At 36.3% G+C, this 26120-nt stretch overlaps 1 long non-coding RNA gene across 3 annotated transcripts; it reads right to left on the reverse strand.

Moving 5' to 3' along the window:
* Positions 1–1270: 1270 nt before the first annotated feature.
* On the reverse strand, positions 1271–22814 carry LOC103876423. Of its 3 annotated transcripts, XR_004176613.1 has the most exons (6): positions 22343–22814; positions 21934–22075; positions 16651–16692; positions 15602–15880; positions 2204–2288; positions 1271–1399 (listed from the first exon to the last, which is right to left on the reverse strand). It is a non-coding gene; the product is annotated as an uncharacterized LOC103876423 (long non-coding RNA). The 3 variants fall into 3 exon arrangements; XR_001893509.3 differs by lacking the exon at positions 15602–15880; XR_004176612.1 differs by lacking the exon at positions 1271–1399 and having other exon boundaries at positions 1935–2288.
* Between the last annotated feature and the right edge of the window lie 3306 nt (positions 22815–26120).

Raw genomic sequence — 26120 nt, forward strand, 5'->3', positions numbered from 1 at the left:
TCTGGCATATAAAGGAACTGGGATAGAGAAGGAAAATCAGTTTTACAAAGTTAGGGTTTGGATAATACTTAAACTCTTGGACACAAAATAGAAAAATTTAGTAAAACTGATTAGTATTTCAAGATTTTTTTCATGCAAGGATAGGATGTATTAAACAATAATTTAGTCACTTGTCTCAGGAAAGGCAGATTAAAACCTCTTTAATCATCTTCTGGAATATGTTCTATGAATTTTGTTATACCTGAATAATCTGCTGCAAAAAATTAAGGGAAACTGTTGACCTGATAATCTCACCTTCATGTCTTTCTTTTCTTTCAAGTGGTTTCTAAATGAATAGATTGATATTTTGAATTTAGTACATTGCAGGGGAATGCTGTTTAATCTACTTTCAAATAGAGTGGTTTATTTTGAAAGATTTTTATGTGACTGTATTAAATATTAACTCAATTTAATAAATATTGATAATTTATTATAGGTTTGTTGTACAATAAGTATTATATACTGCTTAGTATACCACATGACATAAAAAATTTGTTTCATTTCAAAGAGAATTGCTCTAATAAGGGAGTTTTAAGCAAAAAGTTAAGAGAAAAAATATGAATATAATAAAATATTCTGAAAGTGGACATTTTGATACATAAGAAATAGTTTACTTTTTAAGAGTAAGATATTTTATATTAAGCCAAATCTATACTTCCCTCTTATATCAATCTACATTTTTAGTTAATTTCTCTATAAATAAGTGTCTGTAAACAGAAAATACTCAAGCTTATTTACAACAGTATTGTATTTGTGGCTTTTTTTTTGTCTGTACAATGATCATATGGTAGATGGTTCTGTTAATACCATATATCAATTCTATATTTGTGTTTCTACAAAAGGAAAAAATCAAAGTAATCAATGAGCTTCTGGGTTGCATTTTCTCTGTAGTATTCCTCTATTTTGAATTCCACCTGCATCAGTTATTAAAATTTAAATGTGTCACTTTGTCCATCACTTTGAATGAGAAATGTTATTTGGATACTTTCTTTCAGCATTGGTGTATAGGAAGAATTATTCTATTCTTCTCTGGAACAATTATCACATAGTTTGTTGAAGAAGTTGCATTTTATTTGGCTGGCACTTATGAACACTAGATTTGCAGGGATCCAGTAAAACATTTTTGGTGCTGCTGGATTCCTGGTGTTTGTTCTATCTCCATTCAGTATGCTTTTATCGTGCTCGAAGCTGACAGAAAATTGCTATAGCCAATCACCAAAAAGTGCTTATTTTTTTATGATGTTTTATTTTCATTGCTCAACATTAACATAATGAAACTTTAGAATTTTCTATTAAAACAATGCAGTACATGTGAAGTGTCATGAGGAATGACAATTTCTTCTGATATACATTTTGGTGCCTGTAAAATAAAGATTGACATTAGAGCTTCCTGGATTGTACACTCTCCAATTTTATTTAGAGGCTTTATGAAAAGCAAACACATACTACACATGCACACACATACACACACACACACACGTGTATGTTTAAATAGTATTCCTCACCAAAAGAAAAATAACACAAATTACTTTTTAGTGCATTGTTTTTTCTATCATTCAACATCTATTAAACTTCCATTGCCAGAAAAAAAAACTAGGCCTTACTCTTTTGAATTGATATCTTCCACGGAATGGGATGCCTGCAATATGTGATTTTATGTCTTCGTAGATTCTCACAGGCAGCACACTTGGTATGGGATTTTTTGGAAGCAATAAACCATTAATAAAATGCTTTAATTTTATTTTGTATGGATAGCATCAGGTTTGTGAACTATAAACAATTTTTTGAGTTTGCCTATGATGAGGTTTAACTGCTTTTGTTCTGAACCATTTTAGTAATTTAAGATATAAATATTATATCTTAATAAATTAAGATATAATAATGGCTATATGATTAGGCAGGAAGAGGTGTGTCACGAAAGTTTACAATTAAAATCCAGACTTTGTGGAATGAAACTTTGAGACAAGTAAGTGGTAGATGTCAAAGAAAAGAGGCAGAAGCGTTAGAGGGATGAGGACCTTAAAGTTTTGCGGTTACATAGCACATCGCTTGTTTTCTGTATGCACAGTTTGGGAACGTGATTACACACTTTCCAGAGCAGGGCATATTCAAGAGGAGGAAAAATCAAAGTGGTTTAGATAGAAAGGGCTTTGAAATGAGGCACCTCTTGTTTCCTGTCTTGTCTCCAATATCTGTAAGTGACCTTTGGCAAGTCATTTCACCTCTCAGACTTGGTTAACTTTTCTCATCTGCAAACAGAAAAACAGGTTCAATTGTTGTAAGGTTCAAACAGGACAAAACAACAATAATTCTTGCCACAGGGCTGGGCACACAGTGCTAGTCAATGAATGGCTACTATTTCATAAGACATGTTTGTAGCTCCAACTCTCAGGAAAAACATAGTGATCAATTAGGTGACTTGGTTTGTGACATTTATTTGTGTATTGAATTCAATTACAGAACCAAAATTTTGATAATTACATCTATTATTCTTGGAAATAACGACTGACATTCATTGAGTATTTACTATGTGCCTGGCATGGTGCGCAGCATGTGTGCCTTGATGCACCTGGTACACACACACACACACACGCTCTCTCTCTACTAAAATCTATAATCTCATTTTATTGTCTCCCAACACCTATTATGTAGCCACAACTTTATCACCATGTTAAAGATGAGCAATTGCAGGCCAGAGAGATTAAGTCTCTTGTCCAACATCGGATAAAAGCAGGATTCAAATCCAGGTAGTCCCAGAGTCCACATATTTAACATGAGGAAAAAAGTGCAGACTGAATGTTAAATAAACACAAATAATTCATTTCAGCGATGAGTCAACAAGAAGTTTACAGCACTGAGAAAGACGAGTCAACAACAGGAGGAAAAAAAAATCCAGAGAAAATGGTACTTGGTGCATTGGAATGAAAGATAATCTGCAGAAGGTAAATGGACAGGAGAGATGTTCATCATTTTAATTTGCAATGATCATAATTTATGTTAAAGTTTCTCTTCTCTGAGGCTCAGTTTTGTCAGCTGAAAATGAACTTGTTGGACAATTGAACTCTAAGGTGCCTTCTCTGGTTCTATTCTACATTTCTTCATGAGTTCTTATCAGCTACCAAGAACACTTTCCACTTTTCCATGTGTGGTTCAGAGAAGATCCCAAATAATGTTTGATCATCTCTAGTCATATCTCAGAGCTGTCAGTTGACAACTGACTCCACTACCTCAGTACCCATTTTCCAAGACGTTAAGAGGAGTTTGGTGGTGCTGGAGAGAGGAAGAGACTAAGAAACTTGGAGACCAAGGGGACCTCTCATTAGCAGTGGAAGCGAATATCGACATACGTCAGCAGAATTCTTTTTCACATGGAAACTCTTCTGTGAATATCCAACAAAGAAATCCATGTTAATGGAATCTTCTCATATTTAATATTTTAAACTAGTAACCTAACATTTCCTACTGAGAATTGATGGATTGGCTAAAACAGAATATTTTAGCCCCATTTGAATGGTTAGCTTACGTCTCTGCCCAGAAAAAGTGTGGTAATCAAAATCTTATCCATTGAAGCAGCCTGTTTTTTGAGATTTAATAGCAGCCTCAGAAATTGGACGTTTTATTTTGTCTGCACAAGCTGTGTCACAAAAGATGGCGACACAGTGACAGACCTTGTGAACGTGGAGCCTGGAGCTTGGAGGAAGGGGCACTCAGTGTGTTCCCCACAATCAGGTAAGGGATGTAGTGAAATGGACCCAGAGTCACATAACTTGGGCTCAAGGTCTGGGCCCAATCTTCAAGAGTATCTCTAAGCCAAAGTTTCCCAACACGGTGATAATTCGTGGCATGTGCTATGAGGTAACACATGGTATCACATACTGTCCCGAGGAGTGAGACGATGTCATGGAAGTGCCTTGTAAACTGTAAATCACAGACGTTAAGTGGTTCTGTGGCTGGCTTCATTGTGAGAGGGCTTAGGTGAAGGCATTTTTACACAACAATAGCAGCATTGCCAAAATAAAATCTGCATAAAAGCAAAATAAGTATTCATAGAGATCTATGGGCATAAATAACAAAACAACTTGCATCAGAGTGTAGTGGAATTTAAGTGCTGGAGAGGTTATATGGTATCAAAGAGGAAAGATAGCAATAAAGTCAGCCAAGGTACATTTCTGTATCTACTAAGTTATCTTAACATTTTAAAGGATTGGAACTGTGAGGAATGAACTAATTGATGGATTTTTGGAAAACAGAAATGTAGAAAACACAATTACACTGGAAAGTGTTGAACATTTTAAATACCTGAAATTCTAAATGCTTAAGTACATACTTATAATACAAATTGCCATGAACGTTACTTATGATTATGGTAGAAATTACCTTAGAACATATTACTGTCTTCCTTGTACCTTGAATAACTATCTTAAGCACTCAAATAGAAGTCAGGTAATATATTAGCTCATCTCATTGGTGGACTTTACTGGTCAAGTATCTTAGATAATATTAAGCAAAGAACCAAAGTGACTTATAGCAGAGTTTCTTGGCGCTATTGATGTTTCGGACCATGTAACTTTGTGGTGGGGGTATCCTATGCATTGTAGGATGTTTAGCAGCATCCCTGGTCTCTACTCACTAGATGTCACTTATACCTCTCAGTTGTGACAACCAAAAATATTCCTAGATATTGACAAATGTCCTCTGGAGGGAAAAAATCATCCTCATTTGAGAGTTACTGCTCCACAGTGACAACCTTCAGCTTTCATGACTCAGAATTCCAAAATTTCTAGGTTATTAAAATTAGAGATATTATATTATAAAGAATAAATGTGTAGACATTTAAATGCTTTGCATTGCCAACATTTTGCATTTAACTCTTACTCTTTTTTTCTTTGGTTTTGTTGGGAAGGTGCACTATTCTCTCTATGGTTAGACAAGGTACTTCTGAGGGACTAGGTTGTATGTCTTTTTGTCTTGTAGCTTTGCAGTCTTACATTTTCATCTACCTTCTGTGTTTTAATATACGTTCTCAGGTGACTCCCAAAGTAGATAGAAATTGTGAGTGCTAGTGAGATAGCCATGCTTGGCTGTCTCACGAGCACTTTGAAATGATTTTGTCCCATCCAAATTCATCCACATCTGCATCTGCATCTACCTCTGACCTCCTCTGTTTTTTCTCCCTCGACTGATTGATTGATTGATTGTTGTTGCTAGCTCACTGTCTTCCATATACCCAGGTACCTCTTAGGGTCAAATTTATTTCCTTGTAAGTCCACAGCCTCTCCCTAATTATTCATTTGAACCAACACTCTCTCTAAGAAATGCCCCTCCCCACTTCAGACTTTTCTGGGGCAACTATTATTACCTTCCACCTGCCCTTCCTGCCTCTGGTCTTTCCATATAAGGTACATTTTATTCTGTTACATTAATATCCCTGAAGCATTCCCATCCCAACAAATTTTTTACCCTTCTAGGGACTAACTCTTATTTCTTCAATCCTATATCTTACCACCAGAACTAAAAATAATTTCTCTGTATCCTGCACTTCTTTAGGACTTCATCTCTTAATTTCTTCAAATAATGTCATTTGATCTAAACCTTTTTTTGGTGTGTGTTTTTGATAATTTAGACTAACATTGGAAAAAGAAACACATTCCCCTTTAATGTTCAGCATATATACAGGAACCTGAGAATCTAGAACTTAAGTACTCTAAAGTTACTTTAAAGATTATTTTAAAGAACTACAATATGCAGATGGTTATAAAATACTTTACATGGAATTCATGCATCCCTGATGTTGATACTGTTTATTTTGCTTCTTGGAATTTAACATACAGCAGCCTTCTTTACCTCCTCATCTTATGGTGGGACATGAATATGTAAATGTAGTTTCCATATTTAAAAAAATTGTGCGCAAGTCTTAATCTGCATTCCACTTCAGTGGGTCTTACAAATACTTGCTTAAGAGAGGCTGACTCTACAAAGGTCAGATAGGGTGGTAACATAGAGAATGAGAGAGAAACATGATTATTTAGTGGCACTTATTGCCACAGGCACTGGTCCATTTATTGGAGTAGAGTGAGCACATATTGAACGTGTTGTTTGCCATCAAGAATGCTGAGCAGTTCCATGGGAGAAGGTCTTGGCTTGAGCCCAGGTTGATAGTAAATGTAGGCCATTACTAGTTGATGTCTGTTTGATGGTCTGTATGAAATGAGTTGGTGGTCTCAGTCCAGTTATTAGAAGACAGGTGTCTACATCTCAGAACATCATGACAATTGGCACTAATTGGCATCTTTGTTGGGAATCTCAGCAGAGAAGCAGAGGAATAAATGGGTGAAAAGGAAAAGCTGTTGTTACCCAAGATAAAGAAGTCTTTGGGGATATAAGCAGAAAATAATTATGAACTGCTCAAAGAATAGTATTTTCAGAAGATCTAGACATTTCCAACATTGACAGGACTTTTTTCAGTTATTTGTCCATCATCTGTCTCTTACCTTCCTTTCCATTCCCACATCTTCTTGCATTTTGGAACTGGACATTTGGTCCCACTTTCTCCTTTCTTATCTCAGGGAACATGTTATGGGATGAAAACCTCTGCTTGGGTATCTACTATATTCTTTCATCAATTCAACCTCAGACTTCATGTTCCTGGTTTCTCCCAGGACTTACGATACCTCAGTTTTCATGCACATAGAAGAGCTGAGCATGTTGGTTCAATTGTTACCTGTTAATGAATTTTTCTTCTGTGCTGTACTTTACTTGGTGATACTGGGATACACGTCTCTTACACTCTGCTGTCTCCCCCACTGTTCTGAGCTTTCTGAGGTAGGACCCTTGCTTGATTCATTTTTAACATTCCTGCAGTGCACATATCAGGTACTCAGTAAATGAATGAAAGAAACAATGAATAAATGAATGAATGCATTCTTAGCCTTTGGAGACACATACCCATATCTAGGAGTGAAGTGAAAAGTAAATATGAAAGAGACCGAGTCTAAGAGACAGAGTGGCAGGAATTCATCATTCTCTTCTACTTGGTGCCTTTGACATTCTCCCACTCTCATTTTGAATGGTTGCTTAGTGTTCTAATCTATGCAAGCCATCTTATACAATTGCTTTGTAATCGGCATAATTCAGCTTTCTAGCTGAGGAGCCTGCTCCGATGTGTGTCTATAAGGAGGAGTCCGTGTTCTCTGTTAGAGTTTATAATTTCACCACTGCTATATCCAGTGTTTTTCATTGCATGTGAAATAATCATGTAATGAATGTGATTTTGATTATTTTAACTAATAAAATTATTTAACACAAAGGGGAGAATTTCTTAAACACAAGAAACCATGACTACATTTTGGCACTGCAAATAAATATATTAGAACTGTTTTGCTTATGTCTATTAGAACTGGGTAAATGTTTCTGAGTGTTTTGTTATTCTTAAAATATAATTTATTATTAAAATGTGAAACAGTACAATTTTTAAAACCATAAACCAAAAATAGCTGTCAAAATGTGTCAAAACGAGAGCTTTGATTCTCATTTTGATTATTTAATTGAATAGATCTACCAACATTTAATATAGGACTATTAAATATAGCAAATGGTGAATATAAATTAGTATATATTGATAAAATATGTGATAAAGCACATAGACAATACAATTTTTGAATTACAAAATTATTTGTTATGACTAGTAAAATGGTTTCCCTTTTTCTATATCTGTGAACTTTAACTAGAATATTTCCCTATTTTTTTGATAAAAAGTGTGTCACATGAACATTGATTAGAAACAACTTTACAAATGTGACAATTTTTATGTCAAGATATGATTCCTAAGTTCAGCATTACTTGTTTTTTTTGAACATTAGACTGCCAAATAAACAGCAAATTTTTACAAATCCTTTCAGTATTAGAACCAAATAACCCTTGTATTAGTTGTCAAGAGTGTGCCATGTATTACTGGGAATCACCATTGCAGAGTATTTATAAAAGGAAGGACAAAACCAGATACTCAGGTTTGTGACATAGGATCATGCACATTGGAAATCAAGAGAAATCAGTTCAGATATTGCAATCTTTAATAGCAGAACAAGAAACACAGAGCTACCATTGCACTTATTCATTCTTTAATTTCTTAGGTAATTTAAAATATCTTGAATTTTTCAAGTATCAACTAAATCGTACATGTTAGGTAGGATTTTTACCAAGATTACAGCTTAGGGCAGCATTCACGCGCAGATCAGTGCTCTTAGGTAATGCAGACCAGTTTCAAGCAGTCAGTTTCTGCTAAGCACTTACTAAAAATTATTTTCGGTAAAGCAAATGACATTTCAAACCCAACGTAGAATTTCTATTAACAATAAGCAATTTGTGAGCTGATCAATGTGGATTCACTATCTAAGGCATGTCAGTGTGTTATGCTTTCATGCCTCTTGATACCATCACTGGAAAACTCTTTGGATTTATTTCCTTGATGTTCATTGCAACAGTCTCTAGAAAGCATAGCTTATGGAATGGTTTTAAATTTCATCCTTTAATTCGGTTTATGGGCCCTCACCTTCAAAGTTTTTACATTCCCTTAAGACATACTTGTGCTCACCTTTCTTTTTTGATAGAGTTGCAATTAGTCCTGGGAAGCAGTTGTTTCCAATTAACCAGGAGGAGAAAATCACCACTGAAGTTTTATAACAAATCATTAGGCTTTCTGATATCAGACCAGTGTATTATGAATTTTTGTAATAAAAATCTGTTACATATTGTTAAAAACAATTCTGCCCATTCTTATTTATTTATGATCATTACATTTTAGTACTTACTGCCATTTCCTGAGAAAATAAATATTTTGGTGTTTTTGAGCTTCCCAGAGGGATAGAATTTCTACCATGCACGTATACACCATTTTCCTGGAGCTCATTTTATGTCACACAAACAATAAAATGCAAAATACTCATTCTCACACTGTGGCTTGCACTGAATGGTCACAGCATTAATTTAAGCTAACACATTTTTCATAAAGGAAATCAAAGTATTTTTTTTACAAAAGACAAGATAACTATTTGAATGAAACAAGTATCTTATTCATCTCACAATCATGGTATAGTTTTGAATAGTGGTGGTCTCTGCCTCTGTTACTTTTTTTTTTTTAAATAGATGTATTATGAAACAAAAGTTTTGGTTCCTAACATCTAAAACTAAAATATTTATTTTTTTGTCTGATTCCCTTTCTATATGACAAATAGTTCATTGTAGATACCAGTAAATATATCTAAATAGTAAGAATGTGCTAACACTTACCTTTGGTAATGATAGACTCTTTAAAGAGGAGAAAAATGAAAACTGCTATTTAGTAGCTTTTGATAAGATGCTGCAGTATATAGAGAGATAGCCTGTAGGTTCTTTTTGTATAGTTTAAAACATACCCCCTACCCCTCCACACACAGATGTAGACAATATACATTTGTTTTATAGCCCACATTGATATTAATGGAACTTATGTAAGCATATCCAGGTCTAAAAGGTGGGCCCTAAGGGCTTTAAAAGATTCTGCTAAAGCTGAGAAGGGAAGCTAATGTTTCCTTGATTTTAGAAGTCAGGTCGACTCTTACAGTGCAAAAAGCCAGCATCATGTAATGAAAATATATCAGTAAATTTCATCCATAGGTATGTATTTTTCATGTTCAGACTTCAGGTAAACACTGAACAACCTTTCATTGAAGAAGATGGGCGAATACTGTAATTTTTGGAGAATGTCATTAAGTAGGTTAAATAATTCCTTTGCTATTTGGGAACCAGATAAACAAGTTTCTGTAGAGCCCTTTATTAAGTGTGTGTATCTCCCTTCGTCTGTGTGTTAGTGTGTTCTGGGGAAGGGGGTGAAAAACAGAGTAGCAGGAGTTGTAAATCAGCAGTTTGTGCAATATGCCTATATGATGAAAAAATTTATGTAGAATATTACACTGTTGTTTTTCAGATATATTTCCCTCCAGATGCAGCAAAAAAGTTTTCTTGATGTCTAATCAAGCAATGCTGTTTCTTCAGATTTGAAGAACTCAAAGTTTTTTTATTCTTCTTCATTTAAGTATTATTTTTTAATTGCAGCATATTAAACATAAAATCTGGTACAATCTTTAAAAATAAATAGGACCTAACTATAAATGGGCCCTGTTGTGTTTTTATCTTTGACAAGCAAGTAATTGCTTCTCAAATTTATCAGTTTGTTTATGCAAAAACCATTTACCAAGCCTAGCTCAAAAGCATCAATTTCATCATTATCATCTTATTAATTTAGCCAAGCTATAACACAGCTGATTATTCCTGAGTAATATCCTCTGCAGCACATCATGTGTGGCAAAACCATCTGTACAGTACCTATTTAATAAATAAACCCTCGGCTAAATGTCTCTGTTTATTGAGAACTAATGTTTATAGAAAATATAATGGAACTCAATAAATAACTCAGCTTCATCAACCTGCATATGAATCAGTGCGAAGAACGCTGACATCATCACCTTTCAAGTACCAGAGAAAGCAAAATTACCCAAAAGAGCTATAGAGTCAATATTAAGGCATTAAAACTGCAATGAAGGCATATTAATGCTTAAAACTTCATTGTTGGCAGTGGAATTGGCACAATGGACATATTTTATAACTCTAGGAATACTTAGGCTTTATGGCTGCTTCTTTGTTGACTGCCTTGCACTTAATGTAGTTTTCCACTTTAAATAAAAAAAACCCTCAAGATCTTTAAAAAAAAAAAACCAAGAAAATTGCTGATTCTAAGCATTCATTTTTAAAATAATGCAAACTGCTGATTCCAATTGTTCAGATTTAAGAAAAAAAAAAAAAGCCAACTTCTTTAACTCCATGCTTCCTGAATTCATATTAGTAGCAACTAGATATTTTGTGGCAAAGGCTTTTAAAAAGTCACAAGTATTTTTTAAAAGAGATTATTCTGAGTAACATCATTAGTACTGAGAATGTGAGAATGATTTAGTCATTTTGCAAAGAAAAGTCAGCTTAGATTTTGAACCATTAGTAATATTCATGCCCAGTATATAAAAGTGCACAATTATTTAACATATTCACACTGATTCTCATCACCACACTATTTTAAAAATTTGCGTTAACAACTTGAATTTTTAAGCTAGTAAGAATCCAGTGAAGCAAAGTGGATCATTTTGAAATAGATAATGAAAATGGATCCATTGGTTACAACCTTTTTCAAAAGTCTATCTGTCCTCATTTTACTTTCCAGAAACAAAAGTTCATTGAAAGAGAAAAAACATTGTCCTTATTCAAATCCAAGGAATGGACCTTATTGATTTTCGAAAGCAACTCTATTTTTGTGTCTCAGCATGGCCCATTTCCACCTGGAAGCTTACTTGGCATGTAGCTTAAACTCTTCCCTTCTTCCAGTGCCCACAGGACTTTAGATTTTTACTGAGGTCCTACCTGTTATAATTCAAAATCTAGGGACTTAGCAGATGCTGACCTGTTGCTAAGGACATGTGGGCTTATTCTCCAGGCCCGGTTGCTACTTCTACTCATGCAGTTCTGAAACCCACCTGGCTCACTCTTCTAGGTGAAGATGGATATGTTCGCACTTTGAAGACATTTTTTTTAAGGCCACAAGATCTTTGTAAAGTTACAGTCAGGGAAAAGAGTTGTGAATATACCTTTCCAATGTTAATCTAAAGGCAGGGTGTTGTTTTGCTTTTGTTTTTGCTGCTTTTCAAAACAGTTATTACAATGTCTCATGAGAGAAGGGGGCAAAGTGTGACAACCGAAGAGGGTAACCCCTTGTTACCCTGTAATCTGTAAACATCAGCTTGTTTTTGCCTAGATGCTGGATTCATTATGCTAGATGTACAGTTGTGTGTGTGTGTGTGTCTTTTTAGTGTTTCAATTTATGCAGTGGGCTCTGTGGTTTGTACAGAGACTACCCATTCTCCAACCCCAGGAAGGGTTGAGTGGTAATCCTAACAGAATCTTCATACCTCCAAAATTAGGCAAATGCCTCAAACAAAATGAATGCCACATCAAAAGAGCAGAAAGATAGTGAAATGCTGCCAGTAATTGCCTTTTGAGGCAACTCAGCTTAAACAACTTAAAGCTTGCAAACGCTGAACCCACACTACCCAGAAGAATACTTTTGTCCGAGGGTTTAAATTGCAAGCTAGGAAGCCAACAACTCTGAAATCCCTGCTTGGGAGCCAGAGCACGCAGTGTGCCTTTGACATATGTCTATAAGGAAACCTGTGTCTGGCACGTCAGCAGTTTTGAATAGCTAGGGTTTGGTGACCAAAGTCAACACTCCACATATTTTGTCACAATCAGTCCCAGATCAGCAAAAAGTCTGTTGGATTGACTAACTGGGTACATCTACTTAAGATGACCTGTGGTTTAAAAGAGGAGAAAGAAAAGAATGCTAGCCAATGCTCTGCATGCTGTCAAGTGGCCTATGCCCAGAGGACTCCTGAGACTAAGCAAAGTAAATTTTTATCTATTTGTTCTGAGTCTAATTCAGTGTCTAGCCTCCCATTGTGTAATCCATAAAGTCATTTTCATCCCATTTTAAGAAATCAATTTTAGATATTTCTGATGAGGGGTGATGTCAGACCTTACCATTTTGAGGCAAGAAATCAAAATACCAATTCCAGTCATCCACCCTGAGATGGGTAACAGGGGGCAAGTGCATCTCTGCTGTATGTGGAAGACAGAGAGTATGTCTCCCATAAAATGTGAGTGATTTGGATATATTTGAATGCACTGGCCTAACATAGCTCTTAAATCCACCTTGGTCTAGTCCTTAGGACTCGTTAATGGAGTAGTAATTTAGTTGATATCTGTCAAGGACCAAAGCTAGGGGCCACTGAATGTGACAGACCACGGTTCAAAGTTATAATGCCAAAGCCGAAGATGCAAAGATCGGCCTTTCCTATAGGCTGGCCATAGTCTTGGAGAAATCTGGGAATTGGTAAATCTGATGTATATCTGTGGAAAATTCCTGGTTTGAGAAAGGAGAAAAATTATGGAGTAGGTGGCACATTTTTTACTTTCTTGCATTCTATGGTGGTAGCAACTTTATAAATAATAGAAAAATGTATAGTTTCAAAGGCAACATTGCAATAAATACCAATAAGAAGATGGTAATATAATTGGATGATCTAAGGCACAGTAAATATATATTCATCTGTTCATTCATCTAATCATGCAACAATATTTATCAGGTGCCTACATTGTGCTAGGCATTGGGATACTATAGTGAACATAAAGAGATACTGTCCTAGTTTCACAGATGGCACGATCTGGTGAGGAATTGAAAGGTTATAGAAATAAATGCAAAATTCAACTGTGAGAAAGAATATGAGGAACAGATGCAAGATGGAGGTGTTGAGAACATTTCCAGCAAAGAAAATAGCCCCTTAAAACAACCACAGTGGTAAAGGAGTCCATGGTGCACTCAGAGAACTGAAAGAATAGTGTGAATGAACAGCAAGAGAAATCTGGCGCAAGGTGAACCTGGAAAAGGTGGCAGGGTTTGATGTTAAGAATTTAACATCTTTACAGCAATGTTAAAGTTAATCCATATTATCCACAGCTTTACTGTTCACTGGAGAATTTATTACTGAGTCCCATGACAGAAAATATTTGCCATCAGCTGATACTAAAATATTATTCACTTCTTCAACTGATATTTTATTGAACACCTATGCCATGCAAGGAACGGACATTGTTAATATCGTGTTGATGCACGATGGTCCACGCTGTCATGAAATTTTCATTCTAAGATAATTTTTTGTTTTTCAGTGACAGGGTCTCACTCTGTTGCCCAGGCTGGAGTGCAGTGATGTGATCATAGCTCATTGTACCCTCAAACCCCTGTGTTCAAGTGACCCTCCTGCTGGAGCCTCCTGCGTAGCTAGGACTGTAGGCATGTGCCACCACACCCCACTAATTTTTAAAAATTTTTTGGTAGAGATGGGGTCTCACTACTTTGCCCAGGCTGGGTTCGAACTCCTGGCCTTAAGTGACCCTCCCACCTCAGCCTCCCAAAGTGCTGGGATTGCCCTCCCAGAAAAGATAAACTTTGAATACAAGTGTAACAAGTGTTATAAAAGAGAGAGTGCAGGGTTTATGAGAGGGGAGTCATTTCGATGGTGTGAGTTGGGGATGCCACCCTACAGAAGTGATTTAAGCTGACGTGTGAAAGATATATTCTGATTAGAATGTCCACTATCAACAGTGAGAAAGTGGTAGGAGGTAAAGAGAAAGAATAAAGGGCTTAAAGCCTTAGTGACTGTTTATAGCTAAATAGTGAAAACCAATATGATTTTGTTAAATGCTGGATGTGGCAATTGCCTTTTTGACATTTTTCCTGTGAACCTGCAGGACTACATGAGTTTTGAGGAGTGAGGACGTCTTTGTGAAACTGCTCATCACAGCACACACAGTTTAACCTGGATTAGGTCCCTCAAACACACTGCCAGCCAGCAGTCACTCTGCCCCTTCAGCAGGGCTCGGTGGTAGGTATGAATGCTAAGACCTGAGAGCATGATCTTTTTTGATGAGCCTTTTTTTGTGTGTGTGTCCTGGGATCCCAATTAAATCCATGTGCATTCTGTCTCTGGGGTCAGGAGGATTACAGTTGGGGATGGAATGAGGCAGATAATTATGACTACTTCTCATTTACTCCTTGTTTCTCTTTTGGGGATACTCACATGGAAATACATAAGCTATTTTTCTTCCATTATCTTCCTGAGGAAAGAAGGAAAAGGAATGGGTTGGAAATCTTGGGATGAAGCAGAGAGAATTGTGGGCTGTACTGAGATGGTACTCTCTGGTTTATAGATTTCCAAAGTTTTCTAGTTCTCTTCACTGTTCTGACAAGCAGTAAGTAGCTCTGAAGCTCTCCATAATATCTGTTCCTCCTGAGTTGCAGCTCTTTTGTATCAGAGCTCGGACTAAAAACAATAGCTGTAGAAGGAGGTATTGGAATAAATGAAAATCAATCAAATACTGCAGAATCCTGAGCACTCTGCATCTGCAAGGCTCAGACACTACTGCACACCACGTAGGAGTTTGTCTTGTGTTCCACATCATCCTTTGAAAGGGAGTAACTCTGCACTTCACATATGTACATGTTTATGGCCTAACATGTCTTAGGCCTTTGTCTTAACACATTACATCCATTGTTTCTGCTTTCTACTGGTTGAATGAAGAGATGGTTACATCAATGCATAGAGTACATTGATTGTGGCCCAGGTGATCAAAAGTCTTGAAAAAATAATTTTAAGAAAATGATGCATTTCATACGACCCCCCCCGCCTTTTTTTTGACGTTCAAGAACTCTTAGTTTAGTAAAAGCTACTCAGTACTTTTAAGAGTTTTCCATTGCATTCAACTGTTTGCACTGCTGAACTGAGTGACATGGGTACCACTTTTCTTGTAGAAAGGAAAATATAAGATTTACAAATATTTTCTGTCATTTTTGATAACATGTACAACATAGTTTAGTTCAAGAAGGCATTTCTTACTTAATGCATTTTAAATTATTTGTGTTTACTTTTACCTCTTTCCTATAAATCTGTAGTCATTCTGGCAAGCTAAGTAATAGGCATCCTGGTGGTTACTTCTCATTAAAAGGGAAACACAAGTTTGACTCGACGGGGAGGGCTTAGCTGAGAAGAGCCATTCCTTGTACAGTGACGGTCTTCACACAGTATGGTGATAAAAGCTCAGTGGAACTACTCTGGGTCATTCCTTTGTCATCATTTGGTGTCATTTTTGCTTCTTCATTTGCTGATAAAGCATATTGTCTAATGCCAAAGACTGATTACTCCTGCTATACCTGAATTACAAATACAAGGGCTGTATCAGTTGCTGTTGTTTCAGCGTCAGCGTAAGCCAGAGTAAGATACGTAATTACAGATATTGCAGTAATTATCATTTATATAAAGAAAGTAGAACTTTGTTAGTGTCTCTGTGATTTAGAATTCAATGAAGAAAAGAGCTCCCAAGCTATAGAATTATTATTGCTTTTTAATAGCATCTGAGTAATTTTCATTTCTTTTCTTTGTCCTTTAAGTGTAAGAAAATATCAAGTATATATGTTCCTTGTGGGATAAATCTCGCCTACGTTTTTTTGTAATTTTTGCTTGCTTCTTTGGAATGTAAAAAGTCATTTAGAGAATGATCACCACCTAGTTGGTCAGAATGTTCTTAGGGTGATATAGTAAGTGCTGGCCATAGTTAACTTAATTAGCTGACAAACCATGAAACCTCTTGGTCACCTAGTCGAGGAGACATGGTATTAAACTACAGACCACTAATGCATATATCTGAGAACTATGTGAAAGCTTTTATTGACTAAAGGAAAGTTTACAGCACAGTCAAGAGGTCACCAGTGAAATTATATTACTTAATCCATTAAATTACGTGTTTTTATAAATACTTTGTAAATATCTCTCTGGTTAGTGCTAAGGAAATCTCCAAGTTAATATTTAAAAAGTCACCAAGTTAATGGTTTTCAACCATATTATACCCAATTATCCATTACAAAAATATATTTTATGATGCCCAATATAGTAATCTTAAATGAAATTAACAGATAATACTTACCTACTTGTGCACATCATTGAAAGAGGATCTATGAGGTTGTAACTGTAATATATAAGAAATACAAAAGGGAAGTATATAAGGAGATAGTATGTATGTAAGCTGTAAATGCTCTGACACTACTATTCTAGTAGATGGAAGTACACACGTCTAAATTGCCACTTAGGTATGAGATTATCCCTGCTGAGAACCATTCCAGGACTCAAGGGGTTTCCAGTGGTCTAGAAATATGTCTATTTTATTCTTGCTCCATATCAGTTCTAAACATGGCATTTGGCATGGAGTACATGCTCAATAAACACTTATACAATGAATGTTTAATGAGCAACAGAAACAAAACAAAACTTTCTCCTGCAAGAATTTATCTTCTGGTTAGAATGTCAGGTCAGTTCAGTAACATACAAAGCAAGGGTTCCTCGGTGCCCATGCATGCCCGTGCATCCCATCCCACTGGGTGCGTGGTGCATGCTGTGGGGAACTTGAGCATGCGGGCAGCCACCCTGACCAGCTGTGAGCTGAGAAGGACTGCTACGGTCTCAGGTAATCCAGGCAGGAGGCCAGTTATGCATCTCAACTACATTCTGCTCAGTGCACTTCTGTGCCAGGTCCAGGTCCAGGTGCAGGGGGCAGATAGGTTAATAAGGCCCTGTGCTCCTGAAGCTGCCATTTGAAGGCATTTCCAACATCAGAACGTGTCAGAAGCCCTTCAGGGATGGTTAATGAATATTCCCAGGCCCCACCTCAGAGATTCCAATCTGCATTTTAACAAGTTTCAGAAATAAATTGTGATGTAAGTGGTTCGTAGACCTCACTTTAAGAAGCATCAAATGAGGTGGACAATAAACCTAAAATGTGTTCTTTATGAGAATTTTCAGTATTTGGGAAATGAATGGCAACCATGGGTGAATGTTGAGAATTCTTTTGAAAGGAAATTTCTTACATTCATTTTATAAATCAAGTGAATGCAAAAGATGAGAGTGTGTTTTTAAGACTTCATTTATAAGACTGATGCTGTTTGCAAGACATTATTGCTTTAATATTCATGTGATAGTAACAATGGTCTTGATTATAGGTGGTGCACTTATATTTGTTTTCTTTTGTTAATATTGCAGATGGAAAGGTAAATGGAAATATATTGAGAAGTATAAGATGGTGTTATAAGACAGCTTTTAAGTTTTCTAATATCTTATAACATCATCTTATACTAAGATTATTTCTAGGATTTTAAAAGAATCACCTTAAAATTCCTTTTTAAGAAACACCTTAGGATTAGCCAAAAGTGTTTATGGTTTATCTCCTTAGTTTAAGATTTTATTTTTATGTACCTTGTACCTTTTATGTACCTTGTCTGAAGTTTTTAACTGTAATCAAACTGTATGTATTAAAAACATACAGTCTTATCTTTTGTGTTCACCTGATTTATAAAACGAATGTAAGAAATTTCCTTTCAAAAGAATTCTCAACATTCACCCATGGTGGCCATTCATTCCCCAAATATTGAAAATTCTCATAAAGAACATATTTTAGGTTTTTAACTGTAATCAAGTTTTAAACTGTAATCAAAATAAGAGTATATCTCATGACACTTGCCCTTTTAGTGGTATATGTCTGACAATATTTTAAATATAGGTAGCTATCTTAGTTACAAACAGAGAAGCTTACATACCAAAGACTAATACTGGTTTTTTGACTATATATATTTGAATCCATTTTTAAAAAGGTAATTGGGTGAAAGCAGAATAAAAGACTTTCCAAGTTTTATTATGTATATTTAATAGCTCAACATAAGGGGGTAAATGGACAGTTACTCTGGTATAAAAAGACCTATAGCTGTGGATAATTCCATTACATCTCCCTCTAGGCAAGGTGACCCACCTCCACTGATGCCTCCACACATTCCCCGGCTTCATCCTCATGAAAACAAATCAACCAACCAACCAAAATAACCCTAATTTTGAATCACAGATCATTAGCATTACTTACAACCATATTCAAATTAATCACAAATTCACAAAAAAGCAATAAATTCATAGGTCAATTAATAGATTTGTCTACATGATGTCAAACAAGGGTTTTATTATTATTTCTGAACTGAATGTTTTCTTCTTAAAAAAACTAGTTTCAATCCTATGAATACTTAGCTTTTCAAAAGTCAAATAATTTACAGGGCCACAAAGATTATAGTTTTCTTCTTTTAAAATTAGTAATTATCTTAGCACATACAAAGTAAACAAAATGAGAAAACAATTGTTCAGTTTATTGTCTTAAGCTTGCAAATGGTAAGAGGGCTGCCTTTTTATTCTTTGGAGTACTTCTATAGCTTATTAAGATAACAGAGGACTAGATGAATCTTTAGTGGGATACATATTTCCAGAAAGTTTTCTAAAAAATGCTTTCTATGGAGGAAATCTTTTTGCTTAGATGTGCTATTTTGTGGGTATAAATTCAACTGGGTAGAGAGTATTCTGAACAAATCCTGATTTGTTCATTTGTTAAATTTGATTTCCTCATTTTTTTATTTTATATATGACCACTGAAAAACCACAAAACAAAAATTTGGTTTAATTTCCATTTAGACCTTTTCCAAGGAGACTCAGTAATACAAGTGAGCAAAGGTCACATTTTTGAAAGGAACTTCCTCTTTCTTATGTATTCTCAGAGTGTTGCCAACAGTTATAAAGATGACCCGGCACATGTTATATTTAAATAGAAAAATGATTATAAACATCAACATATGTAGATTTCCATAGACTTCCTGATGTTCACAGGATGTGAAATACTGAAGAAATGAGGTACTGTTACACACACACAGGCACACACAAAGGACTCAAGCAGAGCAGAGTCACGAGCAGTGGACAGTTGTGTATGGGACTGACTCAAACGAAACTGATAAAGTGAAAGTGTGTGAAGGCTATGCCTGGTGAGATCGGCCCATAGTTACACCACTTACAATAATAGGACACAGGCGAAGGTCCCTTCTGCCTCGTGTTGCACTGAGAGTCCAAGAAAGTTTGGCAAGTAGATCCTGAAGTCCTGTCCAGATAATCCAAAATCATCACCCATGGAGCTTAATTCTGAATTTCCGCCCCAGACGAAACTCCGATTAAATTCAATGAGTGTTTCTCATTTTAGAAAGTTGTGCATGTGCATGCCATATTCTTTTCTTAGATAAAAACATACCCACAGCTCCTTCCATACAAAACGAAACCAAACACATTTAGAACACATGTAAGCCATTTCTCTATGGGAAAGGCCATTTGTGGTTAACACAGAAAGTATTTATGGTTTCACTGTTAATTGTGGTTTCTTTGTATTAGCCAAAAAAGGTAGCATTTTTCATGTTAGAAACAGTATGAAAGCAATAGCCTTTCTAAAAAATATCCGCATTTTCTGGGGCATGAGGAAGTAACTGAATTTATGATATCTTCTAAACGCCAAAGGAGTATATGCAACATAAAATTGTGTTTTCAATTTGAATAAAAGTTTATTCAAAATTATCTTAATTGTACTTTTGTACATTTCCACAAGATAAGACTGTATAATCGACATTGTATAATATTTAAGGCATTTGATTTTTTATTCATATTTGTTATCTAGGAATAATAACATTTATTTTGGAATCAAAATGATTCTTGTAAATTAATTCCTTCTGAAAATTGTTAATTTTACAATGTGCACGTTTATAAATGTTGATTCATTTACCTAAATCAGTTGGCTGACTTGCCTAATTCCTTCCCTCTGTCTTCCTCTTTCTCTCTTCCTTCTTTCTGCTCCTCTCCCATCCCCTCCCCTTCCCTTCCTCTTCCTTCCTTCCAAAATGCAATACTGCATTTTGGCAAGGATTCTATAATGAGAGTGAGTGCATTCAAGAGGTTAATTACATGTAAAAACAGTTTCATTAATTCGAAAGAACTGCACATTTTGGGGGCCTATATGTTAATATTTTTTAACTAACATTTCCACAAGTACTGCATTTTAACATCTGAATGCATCATGTATATATTATTAGAAGAGGGAAAGAAGAGACAATTGTGATTATTAGGTCAATAAGCAGAACACTTAGGAAGATTAATACATCAAACAGTTTTTTGTAAGTACACTGGCTTTTATTATCTACAGGAAAGAATATATTTTCTAATTTCATTATTATGCAATTTAAAAAATTTTAGAAGAAGCAATATATAAATATTTGATTATATCTTATTAAATTCCATAAGAAAAAGAAGCCATCAAAACATGACCCTAATTGCCTCTTTCTGAGTGTGAAAAACATTCTTTATGAAAATGCTTGGAAGTATAATTTATCAATTTAATCACATACATTTATGTATATCTCCTGAGTGTACGTGAAATTGAGTCTAAGTGAACATTTTATGATGTTAAATGCAGTTTTCCAAAGATCTACATTTATTCAAAGATCATATAAAAGGCTGTTAATTTGGATAAATACTATTCTGTCCATTGGTAAGGTTTTATACAATTCTGAGTTTAACTTAAAGACATCAAACATATTGGTACATTTAAATGGCACCAGTATTAGTTTTTAAAAATCTTTAATAAAAATTTTAAAGGTTTTGGTATATATTTTGTCTCCTTTCTCTCACAAATGGAAAATTAAACTGGAGTATATTGTTATATATGAAATTTATTAACTATGATAAGGTTATATACTATATAATTTTATGCCTCTCAAATATTATTGTAATATATTCTATATAGTGTGTAATATTGAATATTAGTGTAATAATACATTTTGACATTTATATATAGATTTATATATTTTTAAATCTATTGCTAACCATAGGATATGTTTTTCATGACTTTTTGTGATTTTTAGTTTGAAAATCATTAACGTTTTAAGTGATAAAATTCATAGAAGGCAAATACTTCTCTGTGGAGTCTTTACAAAAAGGAATATAAAACCTCAAACTAGAATTCATTTAACTTCATTTTAATAGATATGTTACATTTTATTTTTGTTGCTAACATCTAGTGTCAATCATTTCTGAATCCAGGTAGTTGTTTTTGCACAGCAGAATAAAATGCCTTTTTACTATTTTCATTTGTATTCAAATATTGATATGAAGTAACCAAAGAACAAAACAGACTTTACTAATACATTGTGTTTTCTTTAGTTGCAGGCAATAGGTGGTGAGAGTCAAATAGAAGAAAAGTCCAAAGGTTTTTCATTTCTTGCTGTTTACAAATATGTGAAAACAAGAATTCATAGTGTCCATATATTTCCTAGCCTTTAGTGTCACATTTTGTTCAGCAAAGGTTTCTTACCTTTTTTCATTGATGCCTTATTGAGAATCCTGAAACACTGCTGCTCAATTCTTTCCTCTTCATCTGCTTGCATTGTGCATATCAGTCTGTAGGGGGCACTCCTCAGCTACCACAAAGACTTGTGATAAGTCCTTTCTGTGGTCTGAAATGTATTTAATACTCATTATTTTATCAAGGCACTTAGTTTAAGGAGAATTCATAGTTTATCTTTAAAGTATATATAGCCATAATTGAGGGAAAAAACCCCTCAGGTATCAAGGTGGACATTTTCATTTCCGAGGATGTTAATAAAAATTTACAAAACTGCATTGTACTTTGGTAAATCAGTACTTTTCAGAGCTTCCTTCTTTCTATTCTTTTCTTGGAGCTCAGGGTGGATTTTATAGTACCCAGACTTTTATTACTATACCTCGAGCCGTGTTGTCTCTTTGCCTTGAGGGCTCCCAGAGAGCAGAATGTAGAATGATCATGATTTACATGTGGAAAGAGGAACCACAGAGTTTTTACATAGAATTACATGCCCTACACTGGAGCTTATAAACAGCTTATCTTTAACGGGAGTGAAATATTGAATTTAAGATTGTGTGTGGCCTTCTCCACTCCCTTTCCTCCCTTTCTCTTCCCATCTCCGACAGAATCTACTTGGGTGGCAATTCTAAGAACCCCTTCCATAATAATGACGTGGTCCTCTCACATGGCTGTATCTTCCAGGTTCACATCAGCTGTGGGTGCAGCTGCTTTGGCTTATTATAGATTTCCATAGTTACCTCTCAGAGAGACCAGCAGCATTAACTGGTCTAACACGTTGAGGGTTGACTTTCTTTCCACATTCAGCCTCTCACTTGCCTCTGTGCCAGTGCTTTTGCGTCCTGCTGTTACCATGGTTGTTCTCGCCTCACCGTCTCTGAGATCAGCCCCTCCTCTTGGTCAGAGAGCCCATCACTCCTCTGGAGCCTGACACTGGATGCCACTTCAGCAGTTGCTTCGTCCTTTTCCTTATCATCAAATGCTCCCTTTCTCTGCTGTAATTTCTCTTATCTCTCTTCACCCCACTTCTCCTGCAGCCTCTCCATTTCTCAATCCATTTTTTTTTATTATTTTTGATTTTTGAGACTAGCTCTCACTATGTTGCCCTGGTTGGTCTTGAACTCCTGGGCTCAAGGGATCCTCCCACCTCAGTCTCCAGCGTAGCTGGGACTACAGGCGTGCCCCACTGTACCTGGCCATTTTTCAGTCCATTTTAGAATGGAGCCTCTCAAAGGGCTGTCTGTATCTGCTATCCTAAGCTTTCCACCCCTCCTTCTTTCCTTTCCTGCTCCACTGATGCTCTCTTCCTAAAATCAAGGACCTCCATGATGCTAAACCTAATGGTCAGTCCTCAGCCCTCATCTTTTATTTTATTTTTTTTTTATTGCTGTCTCTATATGATGACTCAGCCCTCATCTTGATTGACATAGAAGCAGCATTTTAGTTTCCTCATAGGGGATCACTCTCTCCTTTTTAAACGATTTCTTTCACATGGCTCTGGTTGTCTTCCTCCCTTACCAGCGGCTCTTGCTCCACTCTTTTGCTAGCTGTGTCTCATCTTTTTTTAAAAAACTTAAAAAACTTTTTTTTTTTTAAATGAAGATGGGGTCTTGCTGGGTTGCCTAGGCTGGTCTGGAACTCCTGGACTCAAGCAATCCTCCCACCTTGGCCTCCCAAGGTGTTGGGATTACAGGTGTGAGCCACCACACCCAGCCTGTATCTCATCTTCTTGAACCCAGGGAAGCGCAGGTGTCTTTCTCTACACTTGCTTTCTAGATTCACCTCATCTCTCAGGCTTTACATACTGTCTATATTCTGAAAAATCCCAATTTTTTTTTTTCCAGCCAGGACTACTTCCCTCAACTCCTGGCATGTGTATTTAACTTTTATTTATTTATTTATTTATTTTACTGGATATTGCTGTTTGGATGTCTAACAGGCTTCTCAAACTGATCTCCATCCCAACCTTACAAAATAAGCCACTTCTTAAGGGTCCCTCCTGTCTTAGAAAAGGGAATTTTCTCAGGATAAAATCTCAGTTTTAAGACAGTAGTCCAAGCCGCTGTCATCATTTCCTGTGTCCATTTCTCCTCACTCCAATACACCCTGACATCAAATCCGTAGAGGTTAAATATCAGTTCATTTCTGTCCCTTTCTCAAAACCTGCCAGTGGCTTTCCAGCACAGAGTGATGGCCACAGTGCTGTGAATGACCCCCGGGCTCTACTGGATCTGACCTCTGAGATACCTCTTGGCTTCTTCCCTTACTCTGATCCCTGGCTCACTTCATGCCAGCCACATGTCCCACTTTGCACTTGCTTGATAATCCAGGAAAATCCCTGCCCCCAAGGGATTTGTTATTTTCTCTTCCTAGAGTGCTCCTTTCCCTGATACCTTCATGACTCACTTCCTCATCTTTCCCCAAAGTCATCTATGTACTGGGTAGGACGTCCCTGACCACTCTTAAAAATAGCAGCCTTCAGCTGGGTGCAGTGGCTCACACCTGTAATCCCAGTACTTTGGGAGGCCAAGGCAGGTGGGTTGCCTGAGGTCAGGAGTTCAAGAGCAGCTTGGCTAACATGGTGAAACCCCGTCCCTACTAAAAATACAAGAAATAGCTGGGCATGGTGGTGCATGCCTGTAGTCCTAGCTACTTGGGAGGCTGAGGCAGGAGAATCGCTTGAACCCGGGAGGCAGAGATTGCAGTGAGCCAAGATCGCACCACTGCACTCCAGCCTGGGTGACAAAGCAAGACTCTGTCTCAAAAAAAACCAACCAACCAACCAAACAAAAAAGGAATCCTCCCGAGTGGACTCTGCATTTCATGCAACTTTCTGGCTTTATTTTTTTCCATGGCACTTATCACCATCTGACTTGCCGTATCTCTCACCTGTGTATCATCTCTTGTTGCCATCCATGTGTACGCCCCAAAGGGCAGGGGTTTTGTCTGTTGTGTCTGCTTTTGCTTCCCCAGTGCCCAGAGAGATAACTGACATGCAGTAGGCTCTTCATAATAGTTGCTGAATGAACAAACCCATTTTAGCATATCATCTGTGAAAGGATTTATGTCCAAATTTGGAACTCAGCCAGGATTTGAATTGTATTTTGTCTTTTCTGTTTTAAAGCTTGCTTTCTGGTTTAAACTAGTTCCTCAAAGTGATGCTACTTTATCTTGTGTTTGCACCCTTTGTTTTCTTCAATTGACTTTGAACACATTGGTCTTTTTACCTTTAATCAATATTGGATGCAATAACTTTTATTTTTTATTTTAAAAATGTTTTATTTTAGCATTCAGCCAGACAGTTGAACATGTAGTAATTTTTGGAGGAGGCCTCGCCATCCCCTCCCCTTTTGGGGGCCATTTTTTTATGGGATTAGGAATTTGGGGAGTGTAGCAAGGTCAAACTTCTTGAGGAATTTTTTAGTAAGGATACCTTTGGGTGTTTTCAAGGACTTCTCCACTTTTGGTAAAACGATAAATCTCTCCTGACTTAAACAAACTTTCTTGAGGAAAAACTTTTTTGTTTTTAATAGAGAAAAATTCTGTAAAAGGCTACTTTTGGAGTACGTGGTAGAAGCAGTTGGTCACAGGCCAACGACTTAATTTTCTTGCTCCTCTCTGCCTTCTCCCAATACCCCAATAACCTCAAGGTCATTGTGACCATACGGGATCACCTTTAAATATTTAATCTATAAGAGGTAACATGTTTAATTCTGTGCATAAATTATCTGAACAAATTGTGCTACCCTACCTAAGTAACTGTAGAAAAAGCTGTGGAAAAAGAAATCAACATTTGTTTAGGTCAAGCATTGTGCTAGGACTTTTTCATACATCAACTTATTTAATCCTATTTTTTTTTTTGAGACAGTGTGTCACATTGTTGTCCAGGCTGGAGTACAGTGGCGTTATCACTGCTCATGGCAGCCTCAACCTCCTTAGGTCAAGTAGTCTTCCCCAACTCAGCCTTCTGGAGAGCTGGGACTACAGATGCACGCTACCATGCCAGGCTAATTTTTTATATTTTTAGTAGAGATGGGGTCTTGCCATGTTGCCCATGCTGGTCTTGAATTCCTGGGTTCAAGTGATCCTCCTCCCTTAGTCTCCCAAAGTGCTGAGATTACAGGCGTGAGCCACCGTGCACGGCCTTAACACAACCCATT

This window comes from Papio anubis, chromosome 10, assembly GCF_008728515.1.
Source record: "Papio anubis isolate 15944 chromosome 10, Panubis1.0, whole genome shotgun sequence".
Classification (NCBI taxonomy): Eukaryota; Metazoa; Chordata; class Mammalia; order Primates; family Cercopithecidae; genus Papio; species Papio anubis.